At 41.4% G+C, this 19,362-nt stretch overlaps 1 long non-coding RNA gene across 9 annotated transcripts in view; it reads left to right on the top strand.

The window, feature by feature from the left end:
- Positions 1-19,362, top strand: part of LOC123783185 (uncharacterized) — a 106,691-nt gene that overhangs the window by 19,316 nt on the left and 68,013 nt on the right. The gene's annotated exons all lie outside the window — the stretch shown is intronic.

Raw genomic sequence — 19,362 nt, 5'->3', positions numbered from 1 at the left:
TCCTTGTACATTGCTAGTTGCTTTTCTTTTGCTGCTTTTAAGTTTCTTTTTATATCTTTAATCTTTGATATTTTAATTCTTATTTGTCTTGGTGTGGAACTCCTTGGGTTCATCTTGTTTGGGGCTGTCTCTGCTTCTACCTGGGTTTCTGCTTCCTTCCCCAAGTTTGGGAGGTTTTCAGCTATTATTTCTTCAAATAAGTTTTTTGCTCCTTTCTCTCTGTCTTCTTCTGGAACCCTGTAATGCAAATGTTGGTATACTTGATTTGTCCCAGAATCCCTTAATCTGTCCTCATTTTTTAAATTCTTCTTTCTTTTTGCTCTTCAGTTTGGGTGCTTCCCATTAGCCTGTTTTTCATGTCACGGATTCATTCTTCTGCATCCTGTAATCTGCTATTTATTCCCTCTAGTTTATTTTTCATTTCAGGTGCTGTATTCTTCAACTCCGGTTCATTTTGTATTTTCTGTCTCTTTGCTGAAGTTCTAACACAGTTCCTCCACTCTTCTGTCCAGTGAGCGTCTTTATGATCATTACTTTGAACTCTTTATCAAGTACATTGCTTATCTCTGTTTTGTTTAGCTCTTTTTCTGAAGTTTTGTCTTACTCTTTCACTTGGAGCATACTCCTCTGTTTCTTCTTCTTCTTTTTCTTTCTTTCTGTGTTTGTTTCAGTGAATTATTCAGCATAGCTATTTCCCTTAGTCTTGAAGGAATGGCATTGTGTAAGAATGTGCCTGGTAGCTTTGGTTTTCTGGTTGGAGCTAAAGTGGGTATGGACCAGGGGCACCCTGGAAAGACAGTTGAAGCTGAAGTGGACACAGTCCAGGAGGGTCCCAGGGTATTCTGTACAGGGTACTCCCTGATGAAATAGTAGGAGCTGAAGCAGGTGCAGGCCAGGTGGTCCTGGGCCACTCTTCACAGGGGGCCCTCTGGCAGCATGGCTGGAGCTGATGCAATGTAGGTGCTCCATGCAGGGGGGCCATGGCAGAATAGCTGGAGCTAAAGTGGATGCAGGCTGGGAGGTCCTGGATGGTCCATGCAAGGGGTATTCTGGCACATTGTCTGGGCTGAAGCACATGTGGTTCTGGTGTGTTCTGGTGTGCTTTACACCTGTGTTGCTTTGGCAACATAGCTGGAGCTATAGTGGGCACTGTCCCTTGGTGACTCAGTGTGCATCACACTGGTGCTACTTTGGTGGTATGGCTGGAGCTTTGGTAGAATGGCTAGAGCTTAGGTGGGCAGGGACGTGCAGGATGTGTTTAAGTGCTCTCGTGGTGTTTCTGGGTGAACTGGGGCCTCAACCCAGCCTGTCCTAGAGATGTTGCTCAAGTTCTTGGTCTTGTCACAAGAAAGAATTCAAGGACAGGCATGACACAGTTGTATGAGCAACACAAGTGGGGAAGTTTATTAAAGCTGGAGAGAGAGAGAGAGAAAGAGCTGTGCACCTTTGGGGTTTGGTTTCTATCTTTTATTGACATTTGCTAACTAGGGGTGGAATATTCATTACTCGGGGCAAGGATTTCTTGGAAGTAAGGTTTCATGCCTTTTCTTCCTTATTTAGCCAGGAGTTTCCTGTCATGGCACCTGCCATCTCGAGCCTGTCTGGTTTGATCTGGCTTCTTGTGGAGTGCTGCCAGGACAGGCCTCTGATTTTCCTAGTAGCTGGCCATAACTTCTGCTTTCCTGTTAGGACCTAACTGCCTACATTAACATTCCCCCATCAAGGACTCTGGGTCCTAAACACCTTTTAAAGAAAAATTGGGTGATGGTGCATCTTCTGTAACTACTTCATGCTGGTGTGGGATGTTGACCCTGTCTGAGGGCTCCAGAAGTCCTTGCTGTCTAAGTTTTAGGAAATCTGGATGGATAGGAGGGAGTAGAAGGAAGTCTTGACTTGGTCTAGTGGGTGTCAATAGTCATTTGTTTCTGGGTTTCCTGCAGACCAACATCTGGAGATTCACCTGGTTGAGGCAAGAGGAAATCAATTTTGTTAGTAACTTTAGAATACAGGATCTAAACATCAGAATAAGGAGTATGGTTATTAGGGTCCAAGAAGAGGGTAAAACCATGAAAGGCCTGGAAACTAGGAGAATAAGAAGTCCCACCAGGAGGAGGAGGAGGTAGGTTGGGTTTATGGAAGACCGTGGTCCAGTTAGCTACTGCCCTGGTGACCTGGAGGCTTTTAACTTCTCCAGCTGAATTGATTCATGCACAGCATTGTGTGTTAGCCATTATGCATACTTTCCTGATTTTTCTAAGAATGAAGGCAAGGGCATCCTGTAGCCAGGTGGCTGTTGCCTGATTTTATCTCTATGGATTCTTACTTCCCAGGAGTAATACAGGTGCAGCAGCTGTGTCAGCCATCATAAAGACTCTGCCTTATTTAGTAAGCCAAAACGTAATTAACAAGAGGCATCTCTATGAAAACAAAAGGAAAATAACTTAATGAGTGGAGCAAATTACAAACCCAGTGTCTGAGTCCTGAGTGCTGCCAGTAAGAAGGTTTCTAGGTGTCAGGCTCAAAACATCCTCAGATGGAGTGGGAGCAGGAAGTGGCAATCTGATGGGTCCTTCTGGTTTGTAGTTTAAATGTTTTGGGTGATCCTTTTGAGTGGCCCATAGAGCAACAGGCACTAAGATCCTCTATACCTGAGTTTTGTGGCAATTTCTCCGAAGTTTTCCTCAAGTTGTCCAGCATCCATTTGCAGGGCTTCAGGAGAAAGGGTAGTTTTCATTTTTAATGATTTTAAGTCAAGAGAATGGACGAAGATTGGAAACCTTAGTTTGGAGAGTCATAGCCAGATAGTCAAGGAAATCGGAAGAATTCAGGATCCATCCCAGTTTTATAGGCAAACAGCAAACACTAAAACAATCAGAACTAGAATCTAACATCCACAAAGATGTGTTATTGAAACATAACTTTTCTCTAAAATCACCACTTTTCCATCAAAGATAGCCAAATCAGGACTAAGTCGTTTGTAAAGCAAGTACAATTTTAACAAACTTTGCTTAATTATTTACATAAACTCAACAAGAATAGTGATTGGCCATGTAAGTTTTCTTTTAATCTACTTTGCTGGAACTTTTATAAGGAATTTCAGATTGAACCCTTAATGGCCTCTCAAGGCCAGAAGCAAATACTTGCCATCAGATTTGCCTGCAATACCTGTAGATTTGGGTGAATTCCTCTTCTCGGGGTCCCCAAAATACCCTGAGGTTTCTTGCACCTGTGAGGAAATGACATTCTTTCCTGCTGGGAACTCTGTAAGCAAGGGGCTTAACATTTAACATTTCCAGGGGGCTCTGTTGGCTAAAGTCAACCTTAGCTCCTTAAAGCTGCCTGGGCGTATCTGAATCCATGCATGTTTCTCTCAAATTTGACATTCCAGTCAAAGCTTTGGTAATATAACCAATGTTTCCAGTGGTATCTCATTACAAGGAGAACAGATTCTCACTGAACTTATGCAAATAATTATAACTGCCATAAAAAAATACTCACAGAGAGTTACTGAATCCTGGAGGCTTCAGAGAGGGAGAAAAGATAAATGTTTCAATTTGTTCATGAAGAAATATTCTAACTGGCTGCCTTCGGCTCAGGTCATGATCCCAGGATCCTGGGATCAAGCCCTGCATCAGGCTCCCTGCTCGGTGGAGACCTTGCTTCTCCCTCTCCCTCTGCCTGTCGCTCTGCCTACTTGTGCTCTCTATCTCTATGTCAAATGAATAAATAAAATCTTAAAAAAAAAGAAATATTCTATCATATTTCTGTAATTCATAACGTCAGAGAAACTTAAGAGAAACTTAAATCTGGGAAAGCAAACATTAGAGAACTAGCAATGTTTGAAATAAGTAATAAAAACTATTCTCATCTTCTTCAATTCATTTAGTCCCATGTTATTGATTTTGTTCCTTTTGAATGCAGCTTTCCCATTAGTTTGGAAGTTCTTACCCAGTTTAGTTTTATGATCTTAAACATACCAGAAACCTCTGTTTGTTAGAAAGTTCTTTTCATGAATCTCCTTGAAGACAAAACACATTTCTCAAGAGCATCAGGACGGTAACTATAAATGACAAAAAAAAACTAAAAAATGGCCATGGTTAGAGATCTGATGAGAGTTCATTATAATGAAGTTGACAGGGAAATCCAATTACTTCTGTGACACACGTTTCAATAATTAGAACATCAAATGATGACCTTATGCCAGAACATATTAAAATTTTAGGAATTTCGTGTAATTTATAAAACAGTTATAAACCTTTACCTATTCAATATAACTGAAGGTTTTTCATCATTTGTTTGATAGTGCTTCCCATGTAACGTATATCAAATAAATAAGCCTAATTAGTCAAAAAGACTTCATTTAGATTTTGAATCTTGGGAATTTTGTTAAAAACCTTAGAAAGTTTTAAAGCACATACCTAAATAGGATTGCAGATTATTAATAAAATGTAATATTTAATTATCTATTTAATCAAGGTGGCAATAAGAGATTCTACAGAAGTTTATATAGTTGCTAGTACAACTTAACTCCTTAAGTATTAGAGAAGTTTCAGTTCTCTTAAGTAATCAAAGACCTGATAAAGACAAAACATAGAAACTTTGGTCTTCTGGGAAGATAGAGGAAAAAGAAAAAACTTTGTTTACAATTTCTTATCAAGAGCAGACCAACAATCCAAGAAGACATTGTCTTTAATAGAAAAGCTCAATCTTATACCAGTGTACTTTTTAAAATTCATTCATTTCTTAGTTCTGATCACACACATAAAATTCTTTTCCAAAGCTTTCCCTTCACAAACCTTCTAGAACTTTATTTTTCATTGAGATTTCATCCTAAGTCTTCTCTCTCTGAATAGCCACTCTCATTGTAGGACAAAATTACTTCCTTTTGCCTCAACAGAAATGTATTCCTGTTCCTCGTACCTCTTTTTCTTTTTTTACATATCTTCTACTTTCCTACATATGAGTTGCTTTTTTTGTCATTTCTGTCAGTCTTAATTACATTTGGCAGAATTTTAACTCTTAGAAACCTTGGTCTCCATTGAAAATTAAGTAGTAAGCAGTTGTGAGTTTTTGAACTGTCTGCTAAACCAGAATTCTTTAGATCTAATATTTATGAGTACATTTTACAATTTTTAGAATCCTTAGTTTCTCTGTAACAACACACCAAAAGCAGACAAACCTACATTCAGTAATTAATGTTTTAGTATTTTATCTTATTTGGGAAAGACTTAAATATCCAGTGAACTTAATTTACCATTTAACTTAGCAAAACTTCAAAGTTAGGCTGCCAAAGATTTTGAAAGCTATTTAAAAGTTTATCTATTGGCTTTTTTTAAAATCTATTCAGCCTACTCATTCTTAACAATCACCCATGAAAACTTTTATGAGACAAAGTCAACCATCATTTTAAGTCATCTTTTGCTGACAAATTGAAATAGGTACTGAACAGGTTGTACCTGTGTCCACTGAAAATCAATCGGTTTGTTCCCCACTGTCGATGTACTTGGGGCTCCTGTGGGGAAATCTGAAGTGGGTATTTTAAGTCCAGGGGAGTCCCTGGGCCCCCTCATGCTGATTTGGGAGGTGCTACAGTTTGAACCTCACAAAGATGTGGCCCAATGGCTCAGGGTGCTGTTGGCTCCTTGGTAAGTGTAAGAGGAGAAGGAGCCATTGGCACTGGTGACCCAGGATGATAGAGGAGCCAGTTTTGGAAGCCACACCCATGGTGGTGCAGAACAGGAGGGGAAGGTGATGGCGGAGGAGGTGAGGTGCTACCAGCAAGGCTGAAAGCCAATAAAAGCCCAGAGGACAGAGAAAGAGGACTGCCAGTCCTAAAGTTCATCAGCTCGCACAGATGAACAGATGCATGTTTTCTTCCCACCAACCAGAAAGGGAAAACAGGCAGTCCACATTGGGCCAGAGAAGACTGGGAACCTCCTTGAAACAAAAGGAGTTTCGGCAGCTGCTTGGGAATATTCCTCAAAGTCCGAGGCCCGAGGTAGACTAACCACAGACACTTGGCTCCACTTATAGCCATTAACGCAGGAAATGAATGAGGGAGAAGCCCCCACATCCAAGAATCAGGCAACATTCCTCCGGTCCTCTCAAGATATATTTCAGATCTGATACGCAAAAGAAACAAAGAGGAGATGTGAGACTCAGGAAAAGCAGAGGGAGAGAAGAACATGATCTTGGCACAACCTGTTTACAAGAGAGACAAAAGGGGGCACATAGATAATAGAACACAGGTGAGGTGGCAGATTAACAGAAATAGAAGGGCCTGAGGCAGCTAAACTGAGGGTGGGTTGAGGGGTAGAGGGTGAGGAGGGGGGTGTCTACGGGCCCCCTAAAGGAATATGGACAGATCAGGCTTTGGGTATAGGGCCATAAAGTCCTGACCATAGGGAATTTAGGTCCATTTCCCTGCCTTTTACAGAAGAGATCAAGTTGTAATATGGGGTTATAGTTCTGACTAGCATTTTCCTGTCAGACTTCCCCATTCTCTAGTTTATATTGGGGCCAAGCAGTGTTACAAAAGAAGATAAGTACTTTTGCTTTTTAAGCTTTGTAATGGAAGCTGGTCCCAGTTCCCAGTGTATCAAGATCCATCTTAGGGGAGAATCCTTGGAGACAGGTGGAATTTCCTATTGTCTTCAGGGAGAGAGTTGACTCCTGTAATGAGAAAAGGAGCAACTAAACATGTGCTCCTGTTTTTCCCAAGAGGGGGCTCTGACCCTCTCCTGGGAACCTCGATAGGAGCCCAGAGTCGTCTATTATCCTGAGGATAGCTGATCCCTCCCAGGATCTCCATGGGACCTTAATTAGGAACTCTCCCAAAGGGTTCTGATGGCAAGTGGATCCTGTGGTCTGTTCGCCCCCTGTCATCACAGCAGTGGCTAGCATACTGCATGAAGACCTGCCCCGCCCTGGCATTGCAGGGCCTGGGCCTCATCCTGGTGCCTTCAGTCACGGGAGTGACACTCTTTGTGAAGACCCCAATAGGAACAATAAGGACAGTGTTCATTAAGCAATAACCCTGATGTCCAGGGGTGGACATCATCATGATTCTAAGATCTCTGAGTATCTCTTTCCCCTCATTCGGTTAGGCCCCTCAACAGTTGGTGGCAAACAGTAGCTGCCAGGGCTGGGGGTCCCTTTGATTGTCTAAATGTTTCTTGTCTGACCTCCAGAAATATTTTGATCCCTTCTACTTTGTGGCCAGTGCAGGTGGAATTAACCTCTGTTTTCCAGTTCTCTTCTGAACCTATGAATTGCTTGGGTCAGATGGTATTCAGTTAAGTGGTGAATAAGGAAAACCCAGGGAAGATTATTGTTGGGCAGGGTCCCTTGCTAGGGAGTAAAAAGGCTTATAGCATATTTTAATGGTGAGCTGTGCAGGCACAACAGCGTGAGTTACAGGATCTCTGAGATAGGCAGCAGAACATCCTGCAGGTCTCTTTCCCCAGCCATCAATAAGGAGAATGTGGAAGTAGGTGTGAGAGGAGGTCACTGAAACGAAATGAGGGATCAGACCCCGGAGATGTGAAATAGACCTTTCAGATGCTGCACAGCACGGGGATGAGCCCCCGCCACTCTCAGGAGTACATTTCAGATCTGCCTGGTGTCTGCTTTGAGCCATCCCACCTGTGGGGGTTGTCAGAGGGAGCAGACATAAGTGGGCTGAGAAGAGTGAGCCTATAGTTGGTCAGAAAAGATGAGAGAAATAAGCACAAGATGCTAACACATAAGGGAAGGACCAAAGAATTCTGGTGAGAGAGAGACAGCCTGGGACTATGGGACAGTTTCCTAGGGATCCATGTAATGGATCTTGGAGTGCTGATTGTGTCACTCCCCGGAGTGGCCACAAAGCACTCTTTTGCATATCTTGGTTTCTCCCACTGGAAGTTTAAGACAACCAGAGGGGCTCAGAGTACTGGAGGATCAGTCCCTATATGTGCATCCCCAGATGAGCCAAGGTTTTAATTACCAGTGAGGCAGAAAGTGCTATGGGACTGTTGTGTGTCCTGGGAAATAATCTCTGACACTTCCATAAAACTCCTAGTAGCCTAAGAGTGCCTTTTGGCTGGAAGGAGCAAGTGTCCCTTTATTCTTTGAAGCTGAAAATCAGTCTCTTAGATGCTACCAGACCATTTGGTTCCCAGGTAGATTGGAAAGAGAGAGTAGAACACAGGAGAAACAGTGACTGAACAACTCTCCAGCACAAGGAAGGTGAAAGTTGGAGACTCGTAGATGAAGAGGGTCACTCAGTACACTATTTCCTGTCCTTTTGTGGTCACCAAAAAGATGTTGCTGGGTGAACTGGGGAGACCTCAGTCCTTGGGACCTTGACCCAGCCCATCCCAAAGATGTCACTGAAGGTTCTTGCTCTTGTCACCAGAAAGAATTCAAGGACAGACACAGCACAGTTGTATGAGCAACACAAGTGGGGAAGTTTAAAAGTGAATCTTGAGTAAGTAAATCATATCTTGAGATGTGAGAGTGGGTGAGCTCAAGTGAGAAAGAGAACTACATGCCCTGGGGGTTGGGTTTCTATCTTTTATTGAGAGTTGTTAACTAGAGGGTGGAATATTCGTTATTAGGTCAGGGATTTCTTGGAAGCAAGGTTTTGTGCCTTTTCTTATTTGGACAGGGTTCCCTGTCATGGCACCTGGCATCTTGGGCCTGTCTGGTTTGATCCGGCTTCTTGTGGAGCACTGCCAGGACAGGCCTCTGACTTTCCTGATAGCTGGCAAGACTTCCTCTTTGCTGGCGTTCATATATCCTGTTAGAACCTAACTGCTTACTCTAACAGTGGGACTTCTATTCTAAGGGGAAGAGATGGATAATAAATAAATATATAAGATTATCTCAGTGCTAAAGGCTATCAAGATAATAAGAGAAAATACTGTGATAAATTTTGTGTATGTTGTATGGAGGCTACTTTACGAGGAAGTCAGCACAGGCCACTGAGAAATTAAGGCCTTAAGAGGTCCTAAGAGAAGAAGGTCTTAATGTTACCCCTCCCACCATGATCCTCAAAAAAACCAACCCTTCCTACACCAAGAAATAAAACAAAAGAAAAAATCCCTAAGCTTGTTGGCCTTCATTCATTTATAGTTCAGTACAAAAGTCATTAGGTGAAACTTTTATTATAATTTTTGCGATTTGCTCAAAACGTATAGCTGGCTTATGGTCACCTCCAATTGCACATAACCATAGGCAAGGCACAGTGTTAAGCCTACAGAGCTAATATTTTATTTACTAGCTTCTGTGCTGCTCTGCCCCTAGCTCTACTGTCAGGAAACCAACTGAAGACAAAGGCTTTATTGAAAGGCCCTTTCCCATTTGCTCTTTGCCTGCTGAGATGCCCCCACTATCAGGAAACTATAACTGAAGATACTTAAAAATCTTCGAACTACAGGGGCGCCTGGGTGACTCGGTTGGTTAAGTGTCTGACTCTTGATTTTAGCTCAGATCATGATCTCAGGGTCATGAGATCAACCTCCATGTCAGGCTCCCAGCTGAGCATGGAGCCTGCTTAAGATTATCTCTCTCCCTCTCCCTTTGCCCCTCCCCAACATGTGCATACTTTTTCTCTTGCCAAAACAACAACAACAAACAAACAACAAAAAAACAAACAGAGCTAGGGTCACTTTTTCTTCAGAATGATATAATTGCTATATTTTAATGATACATAGGCTTTTCCTTCTTCTTTCACATTTAAACACTTCACAAATCAGTAGGGTCTTATAATCCCTATTATTGCCTATGCTCAATCATCAAAACTTGCAGAAGTGTTAGTGTTAGCTATCTAGAAGAAAATCCTGGAGATACTAGTGGAGTATTCTCTTAAGAAATGCTCCATTGTAATTCTTTTTTTGGGAAAACACAAACATTTATTATTCTGCATTAAAGGGTAATCCCAAAGATTCAAACTGCAAATGTAACGAGGTATACAAGTTCCAGGAGAGAGTTAAACAATTTATTTCATTTATATTTTTCTATTTATATATGCACAAAGAGTAATGTTAAAATCTGTCTAAGTGTAGCCGTGAGCTCTTAATAAAATACAATTGTGATGGATAAGGAAGCATTATGTTATTAGCAAACTTTAGTTTTTCTCCTAGTTCATAAATAAGGGTGTGTCTTACAATTGATAGTGTCCCAGATATGATGAAATTTGATTTAACTATTCTGTTTGGACTCTTTAAGTTCCATGGCTTTTTTTTTCTCTCCACTCTCTAAGATCCACATTAGGTTGATTAAAATTTTAGACAGCAAGCGGAAAATGGCCCCCCTAATCAGAGTTGTATTCCCTTCCATGTTGCCTCAAACTGTCTAGCTCCTCTGTGAGCTCAGTGCTTTCATAGGACTGTGCCAAAAACATCAAGAACCATCCAACATATGTCAACACTGAATCTTTTCTAGTTTTTTCTTGGCTGGGATATAGTTTCCGTTTGAAGGTATCACAGATGGTGGATGGTGTTATTAAATGTTTTGCACGGCATAGTAAGGAACACAGCATTCCAGCCTGTAACATCTGACTTCTCTTTGCCTGAGTCCAGATATTGCCATGGAGCTAATGCCATGGAGCTAATACCCAGATTTTATTCTGGGTAGTATATCTGCCTGCTTAACATTTGTATTATTATGGTAAAAAAAGAGAGAATGGATATTAGGAGGTGTTGGGGAGGAAAAAAATTTTCTATGCTCTTTAAGATTGTTCTAAATGGACTAAGAATTAAATTGACATAAGGATCCGGGGAAGATGGTGGAGGAGTAGGGGACCCCTTTTTCAGCCGGTCCCCTGAGTCGAGTTGGATAGGTACCAGACCAGCCTGAACATCCACGGAATCAGCCTGAGACGCAGGAAGATACATCTGGATCTCTACAAATGAACATCTCCAGTGCTGAGTATTGAGGTATGAAGCGGGGAGCCGTGAAACCGCCCACAGATATCGGAAGATAAACGGAAGGGGGAGGGAGCTGCTGCATTTGGACGCTGGGAAGCGGTAGCCACCTGCATGGGGGAGTGGCGGACTCACGGACCGGCACTCGCGAGAGAACAGACTGAGACGTGAGCCAGGGAATGCGCACCACCGACTGAAACAGAGCTCTGGTGCGCTCACTGGAACCAGACTGAGACTGGGAGCTCCGGGAGCGTACAGGGGCAGCTGGGGGCTGGCGGTGTTAGAAACACAAAGGACAGAGACATGCCGGCCCTGGAAGTGAGGGCTGGGATGCCGGGTGTGGGGTGCACATCCTGGGATGCTGCAGGGTTGAGCAGCACCAACAGAAACAGAGTTAAAGTGGCCAGAACCCCAGTGGAGAACGGTTCGCGATCCCTCTTCTAGACAGAGGCTGAGATTTGGCCACTGCTGCTCTGACTCTCAGAAGAGGCACAGCAAACCACCAGGGAAAGCCGCCAGAGAACAAAAGCCTGGAAAGATCGGCTCACAGTGTGCCTATCCACCTCCCCCCTCGCAGGGGGCACGGAGACTCTACCCAACAGGGCTGCCTGAGTATCGGCGCAGGCCTCTCCCCCAGAAGGCAGGCTGAAAAATCAAGAAGCCCACATCCCTAAGATCCCTATAAAACAAGGGCATGCGGCCTGAGTCCCCGTCAATAATTTGGGCTCTGGACAACCCCGCAACCTCTCCTCAACAGAATGACGAGAAGGAGAGATCCCCCCCAGCAAAGAAAAGACAATAAGTCTGTGGCCTCTGCCACAGAACTAATGGATATGGATATAACCAAATTATCAGAAATGGAATTCAGAGTAACAATGGTCAAGATGATGTGTAGACTTGAAAAAAGTATTAACGAAAATGTTAATGAGAATATAGAATCTCTAAGGGCGGAAATGGAGCGAATCTGGCAGAAATTAAAAATTCTATGAGCCAAATGCAGCCAAAACTAGAGGCTCTGATGGCCAGGGTGAATGAGGCAGAAGAACGTATCAGCGAAGTGGAGGATGGGTTAGTAGAAGAGAAAGCTAAAATAGAATCTGGGCTCAAAAAAGTCCACGCTCAAGAATGTAGGTTACGGGAGATTACTGACTCAATGAAACGTTCCAATGTCAGAATCATCGGCATCCCCGAGGGGGTGGAGAAAAACAGAGGTCTAGAAAAGATATTTGAACAAACTATAGCTGAAAACTTCCCTAATCTAGCAAGGGAAACAAGCATTCGTGTCCAAGAGGCAGAGAGGACCCCTCCCAAGCTCAACCATGACAAACCTATGCCATGTCACGTCATAGTGAAATTCGCAAATATTAGATCCAAGGATACAGTATTGAAAGCGGCCAGGGCAAAGAAATGTCTCACGTACCAAGGCAAAGGTATCAGAATTACGTCAGACTTGTCTACACAGACCTGGAATGAGAGAAAGGGTTGCGAGGGCATTTTTAAAGCTCTCTCAGAGAAAATTGTGCAGCCAAGGATCCTTTATCCAGCAAGGTGTCATTCAGAATGGATGGAGAAATAAAGACCTTCCAGAATCGCCAGTCATTGACCAATTTCGTAACCACGAAACCAGCCCTACAGGAGATACTAAGGGGAGTTCTATAAAAGTAAAAAGGCCCCAAGAGTGATACAGAACAGAAGGTCACAACGTATAGAGACAAAGACTTTACTGGCAACATGGCATCATTAAAATCATATCTCTCAATAATCAGTCTCAATGTAAATGGCCTAAATGCTCCCATAAAATACCACAGGGTTGCAGATTGGATAAAAAGACATGACCCATCCATTTGCTATCTACAAGAAACTCGTTTTGAACCTAAAGATACATTCAGACTGAAAGTAAAGGGATGGAATACCATGTTTCACACCAATGGACCTCAAAAGAAAGCTGGGGTAGCAATTCTCATATCAGACAGATTGGATTTTAACCTAAAGACTATAGTTAGAGACACAGAAGGGCACTATATTATTCTTAAAGGATGTATCCAACAAGTGGATATGACAATTATAAATATATATTGCCCCAACAGGGGAGCAGCAAGATACACAAGGCAACTCTTAACCAGAATAAAGAGACATATAGATAAAAATACACTAATAGTAGGAGACCTCAACACTCCACTATCAGGAATAGACAGATCACCTAAGCAAGGAATCAGCAAAGAAACAAGAGCTTTGAATGCGACACTCGACGAGTTGGACCTCATAGATATATATAGAACACTATACCCCAGAACCAAAGAATATTCATTCTATTCTAATGCCCATGGAACATTCTCAAGAATAGACCATGTTCGGGGTCACAAAACAGCTCTCAACCGATACCAAAAGACTGAAATTATTCCCTGCATATTCTCAGACCACAACGCTCTGAAATTGGAACTCAACCACAAGGAAAAATTTGGAAGAAACTCAAACACTTGGAGACTAAGAACCATCCTGCTCAGGAATGACTCGATAAACTAGGAAACTAAAAATCAATTTAAACAATTTATGGAGACCAACGAGAATGAAAACTCAACGGTCCAAAACCTATGCGATACTGCAAAGGCAGTCCTAAGCGGGAAATACACAGCCATCCAAGCCTCACTCAAAAAAATAGAAAAATCTCAAATGCAGTTTTTATATTCTCACCTCAAGAAGCTGGAATGGCAACAGAGGGACAGGCCTAATCCACGCATGAGGAAGCAGCTGACCAAGATTAGAGCAGAATTCAAGGAATTAGAAACCAGGAGTACAGTAGAGCAGATCAACAGAACTAGAAGCTGGTTCTTTGAGAGAATCAATAAAATTGGCTGACCACTGGCAAGACTTATCCAAAAGAATAGAGAAAGGACCCAAATTAATAAAATTATGAATGAAAAAGGACAGGTCACAACCAACACCAATGAAATTGGAAGGATTATTAGAAACTTTTATCAACAGCTATACGCCAATAAATTAAGCAATCTGGAAGAGATGGAGGACTTCCTGGAAATCTATACACTACCAAGACTGAAACAGGAAGAAATTGATTTTTTAAACAGGCCAATTAATTATGAAGAGATTGAGTCAGTGATAAACAACCTTCTAAATAACAAAACTCCAGGCCCGGATGGTTTTCCTGGGGAATTCTACCAAACATTCAAAGAAGAAATAATACCTATTCTCCTAAAGCTATTTCAAAAAATAGAAACAGAAGGAAAGCTACCAAACTCATTCTATGAGGCCAATATTACCTTGATCCCCAAACCAGAAAGAGACCCCATCAAAAAGGAGAATTACAGACCGATTTCCCTAAATAATATGGACGCCAAAATCCTCAACAAGATCCTGGCTAATAGAATCCAACAGTACATTAAAAGGATTATCCATCATGACCAAGTGGGATTCATCCCTGGGATGCAAGCATGGTTCAACATTCACAAATCGATCAGCGTGATACATCATATCAACAAGAAAAGACTCAGGAACCATACGATCCTCTCAATTGTTGCAGAAAAAGCATTTGACAAAATACAGCATCCTTGAAAGACCTCGATGTGAGACAGGAATCCATCAAAATTCTAGAGGAGAACATAGGCAACAACCTCTACGACATCGGCCAAAGCAACCTTTTTCATGACACATCCCCAAAGGCAAGAGAAACAAAAGATAAAATGAATTTATGGGACTTCATCAAGATTAAAAGTTTCTGCACATCCAAGGAAATAGTCAGAAAAACTAAGAGGCAGCCCACGGAATGGGAGAATATATTTGCAAATGACACTACAGATAAAGGACTGGTATCCAAGATCTACAAAGAACTTCTCAAACTCAATACATGAGAAACAAATAAACAAATCAAAAAATGGGCAGAAGATATGAACAGACACTTTTCCAATGAAGACATACAAATGGCTAACAGACACATGAAAAAATGTTCAAAATCATTAGCCATCAAGGAAATTCAAATCAAAACCACACTGAGATACCACCTTACGCCAGTTAGAATGGGAAAAATAGACAAGGCAAGAAACAACAATTGTTGGAGAGGATGTGGAGAAAGGGGATCCCTCCTACATTGTTGGTGGGAATGCAAGTTGGTACAGCCACTCTGGAAAACAGTGTGGAGGTCCCTTAAAAAGTTAAAAATTGAGCTACCCTATGATCCAGCCATTGCACTACTGGGTATTTACCCCAAAGATACAGACGTAGTGAAGAGAAGGGCCATATGCACCCCAATGTTCATAGCAGCAATGTCCACAATAGCTAAATCGTGGTAGGAGCCGAGATGCCCTTCAACAGATGACTGGATTAAGAAGTTGTGGTCCATATATACAATGGAATATTACTCAGCTATCAGAAAGAACGAGTTCTCAACATTTGCTACAACATGGACAGCACCGGAGGAGATAATGCTAAGTGAAATAAGTCAAGCAGAGAAAGACAACTATCATATGATTTCTCTCATCTATGGAACATAAGAACTAGGATGATCGGTAGGGGAAGAAAGGGATAAAGAAAGGGGGGGGTAATCAGAAGGGGGAATGAAACATGAGAGACTATGGACTATGAGAAACAAACTGAGGACTTCAGAGGGGAGGGGGGTGGGGGAATGGGATAGACCGGTGATGGGTAGTAAGGAGGGCACGTATTGCATGGTGCACTGGGTGTTATACACAACTAATGAATCATCGAGCCTTACATCGGAAACCGGGGATGTACTGTATGGTGACTAACATAATATAATAAAAAATCATTTAAAAAAAAAATACAGCATCCTTTCCTGATTAAAACCCTTCAAAGTGTGGGGATAGAGGGTACAATCCTCAATCTCATAAAAACTATCTATGAAAAGCCTACAGCAAATATCATTCTCAATGGGGAAAAGCTGGAAGCCTTTCCCTTAAGATCAGGAACACGACAAGGATGCCCACTCTCGCCACTATTATTCAACATAGTACTAGAAGTCCTTGCAACAGCAATCAGACAACAAAAAGGGATAAAAGGTATCCAAATCGGCAAAGAAGAAGTCAAACTGTCTCTCTTCGCAGATGACATGATACTCTATATGGAAAACCCAAAAGACTCCACCCCCAAACTACTAGAAGTTATAGAGCAATTCAGTAATGTGGCGGGATACAAAATCAATGCTCAGAAATCAGTTGCATTTCTATACACGAATAATGACACTGAAGAAAGAGAAATTAGGGAATGCACCCCATTTACAATAGCACCAAAAACCATACGTTACCTTGGAATTAACTTAACCAGAGACGTAAAGGGTCTATATTCTAGAAACTAGAAATCACTCTTGAAAGACATTGAAGAAGAAACAAAAAGATGGAAAAATATTCCATGCTCATGGATCGGAAGAATTAACATAGTTAAAATGTCCATGCTACCCAGAGCAATCTACACTTTCAATGGTATCCCAATCAAAATACCGATGACATTTTTCAAGGAACTGGAACAAATAGTCCTTAAATTTGTATGGAACCAGAAAAGGCCCCGAATCGCCAAGGAACTGTTGAAAAGGAAAAACAAAGCTGGGGGCATCACAATGCCGGATTTTGAGCTGTGCTACAAAGCTGTGATCACAAAGACAGCATGGTACTGGCACAAAAACAGACACATTGACCAATGGAACAGAATAGAGAACCCAGAAATGGACCCTCGGCTCTTTGGGCAACTAATCTTTGATAAAGCAGGAAAAAACATCCAGTGGAAAAAAGAGAGTCTCTTCAATAAACGGTGCTGGGAAAATTGGACAGCTACATGCAAAAGAATGAAACTTGACCACTCTCTCACACCATACACAAAAATAAACTCCAGATGGATGGAAGACCTCGATGTGAGACAGGAATCCATCAAAATCCTAGAGGAGAACATACATAGGCAGTAACCTCTACGACATCAGCCAAAGCAACCTTTTTCATGACACATCTCCAAAGGCAAGAGAAACAAAAGATAAAATGAACTTGTGGGACTTCATCAAGATAAGAAGCTTCTGCACAGCCAAGGAAACAGTCAACAAAACTAAGAGGCAGCCCACGGAATGGGAGAATATATTTGCAAATGATGCTACAGATAAAAGACTGGTATCCAAGATCTACAAAGAACTTCTCAAACTCAATATGTGAGAAACAAATAAATCATAAAATAGGCAGAACATACGAACAGACACTTTTCCAATGATGACATACAAATGGCTAACAGACACATGAAAAAATGTTCAAAATCATTAGCCATCAGGGAAATTCAAATCAAAACCACACTAAGATACCACCTTATGCCAGTTAGAATGGCAAAAATTGACAAGGCAAGAAACAACAATTGCTGGAGAGGATGTGGAGAAAGGGGATCCCTCCTACATTGTTGGTGGGAATGCAAGTTGGTACAGCCACTCTGGAAAACAGTGTGGAGGTCCCTTAAAAATTGAGCTACCCTATGACCCAGCCATTGCACTACTGGGTATTTACCCCAAAGATACACACGTAGTGAAGAGAAGGGCCATATGCACCCCAATGTTCATAGCAGCATTGTCCACAATACCTAAATCGTGGAAGAAGCCGAGATGCCCTTCAACAGATGACTGGATTAAGAAGCTGTGGTCCATATATACAATGGAATATTACTCAGCCATCAGAAAGAACGAATTCTCAACATTTGCTGCAACATGGACGGCACTGGAGGAGATAATGCTAAGTGAAATAAGTCAAGCAGAGAAAGACAATTATCATATGGTTTCTCTCATCTATGGAACATAAGAACTAGGAAGATCGGTAGGGGAAGAAAGGGATACAGAAAGGGGGGGTAATCAGAAGGGGGAATGAAGCATGAGAGAGTATGGACTCTGAGAAACAAACTGAGGGCTTCAGAGGGGAGGGGGATGGGGGAATGGGATAGACCGGTAATGGGTAGTAAGGAGGGCATGTATTGCATGGTGCACTGGGTGTTATACGCAACTAATGAATCATCGAACTTTACATCAGAAACCAGGGATGTACTGTATGATGACTAACATAATATAAGAAAAAAAATTTTAAAAAAGAAATGTAAAGAAACAAAATAAATTCAGAAGAAAACAGAAAAAAAATAAATTGACATAAGACAGATTAACATCTGAAAATCAAACTTAATTTTGTGTGTACAGGTAATCCACATAGAGATGAGATTCTAAAGACAGGCAAAATGAGATATAATGTCATCCTGAACTAAAGAGAAGGGAGTAGGAGTCTAGGACTTCAAAGGGAAGGAATACAATTCACAGGAAGATAAAAGAAGAGTAAATGTTTGGTAAACAAATTTTTTTCTGGGCTACTCAGAAACAATGGTTCATAGAGGACTTTGATGAAACAGGCATTGCTATGTTCCTGCCTGTATACCCTACCTAGTTCATATTATAATGTAGTTATCTATGGTACTAGCTCTTTTCCTGGAGTAGGTCCTTTATCTAAATTCTTTTAGGCAGTTGTTGTTGGGGTAAAAGGGGTCAAAGTTTCTCTCTGAGTCTTGGGCCTTGATTATATTCAGCTAGTCATAACCTGTATGCCAAAGTGGTCTGTCTTGGGGTAGCCTGCTCTTAGCCACCTACGGTTCCCTCCTTTGAAATTTCCCTGGAAGTTCCACGCCTTAAAAGTTGAGTTGGAAAAAAAAAATTTTTTTTTAATGAATTGGTAGATTGTTCCATCTCACTGAATTATTCTCTTAGTCCTGACAGTAGGTCAGTTCAGTTAAACTTGTTTCAGAACACAGTAATGCAGGTGTATTGGCAAAGTTAGGCCTGTGGTTCAAGTAATCAAGTTTTAAATAAAAGTCATTTTTATGGAAACAAAAGAAGAACAATGGTTAATGATTAGATCAAATTATGAATCCGTGTCTGAGTTCTGAGAGTAGCCAGTGGAGAAGATTTCTAGATGCCGGACTTGAAGCATCTTCAGATAGCGTGAGAGCCGGCAGTGGCAATCTGTCAGATTCTCCTGGTTTGAATGTCTCTGGTGATCTTTTTGAGTGGCCCACAGAACAACGGAAAGCACAAAGATTGTCTAAGTATGAGCTAGTGGGATTTCTCTGAAGTTCACATCAAGTTGTTCATATTCAGTTTGCATGGCTTCAGGAAAAAGGGAAGTTGTAGTTCTCAGATGATCCGAGTCAGAAAGGTGGAGGAAAAACTGAAAATGTTTGTTTAGAAAACTGTAGTGAGGTATTGGAGGAAGCTAAAAAAAATCCGGAACTAGGCCAATTTATGACGAACAGTATTAGAATCTAATATCCACAAAAGTGTGTTATCGAAACATTATTTTTCTCTCTATAATTTTATATTTATAATTTTTATAACATAATTTTTCAATTTTTCCCTCATTTCTACCAGACATAGCCTTATTAATTAATTAATTAAACTAATTTTTTTGCAAAATAAGTCTACTTTCCA

This window comes from Ursus americanus, chromosome 1, assembly GCF_024610735.1.
Source record: "Ursus americanus isolate L20-20 chromosome 1, mUrsAme1.1.p, whole genome shotgun sequence".
NCBI classification, from domain to species: Eukaryota; Metazoa; Chordata; class Mammalia; order Carnivora; family Ursidae; genus Ursus; species Ursus americanus.
The sequence above is the reverse complement of the archived record's forward strand: the minus strand, read 5'-3'. Positions and strand labels throughout refer to the sequence as shown.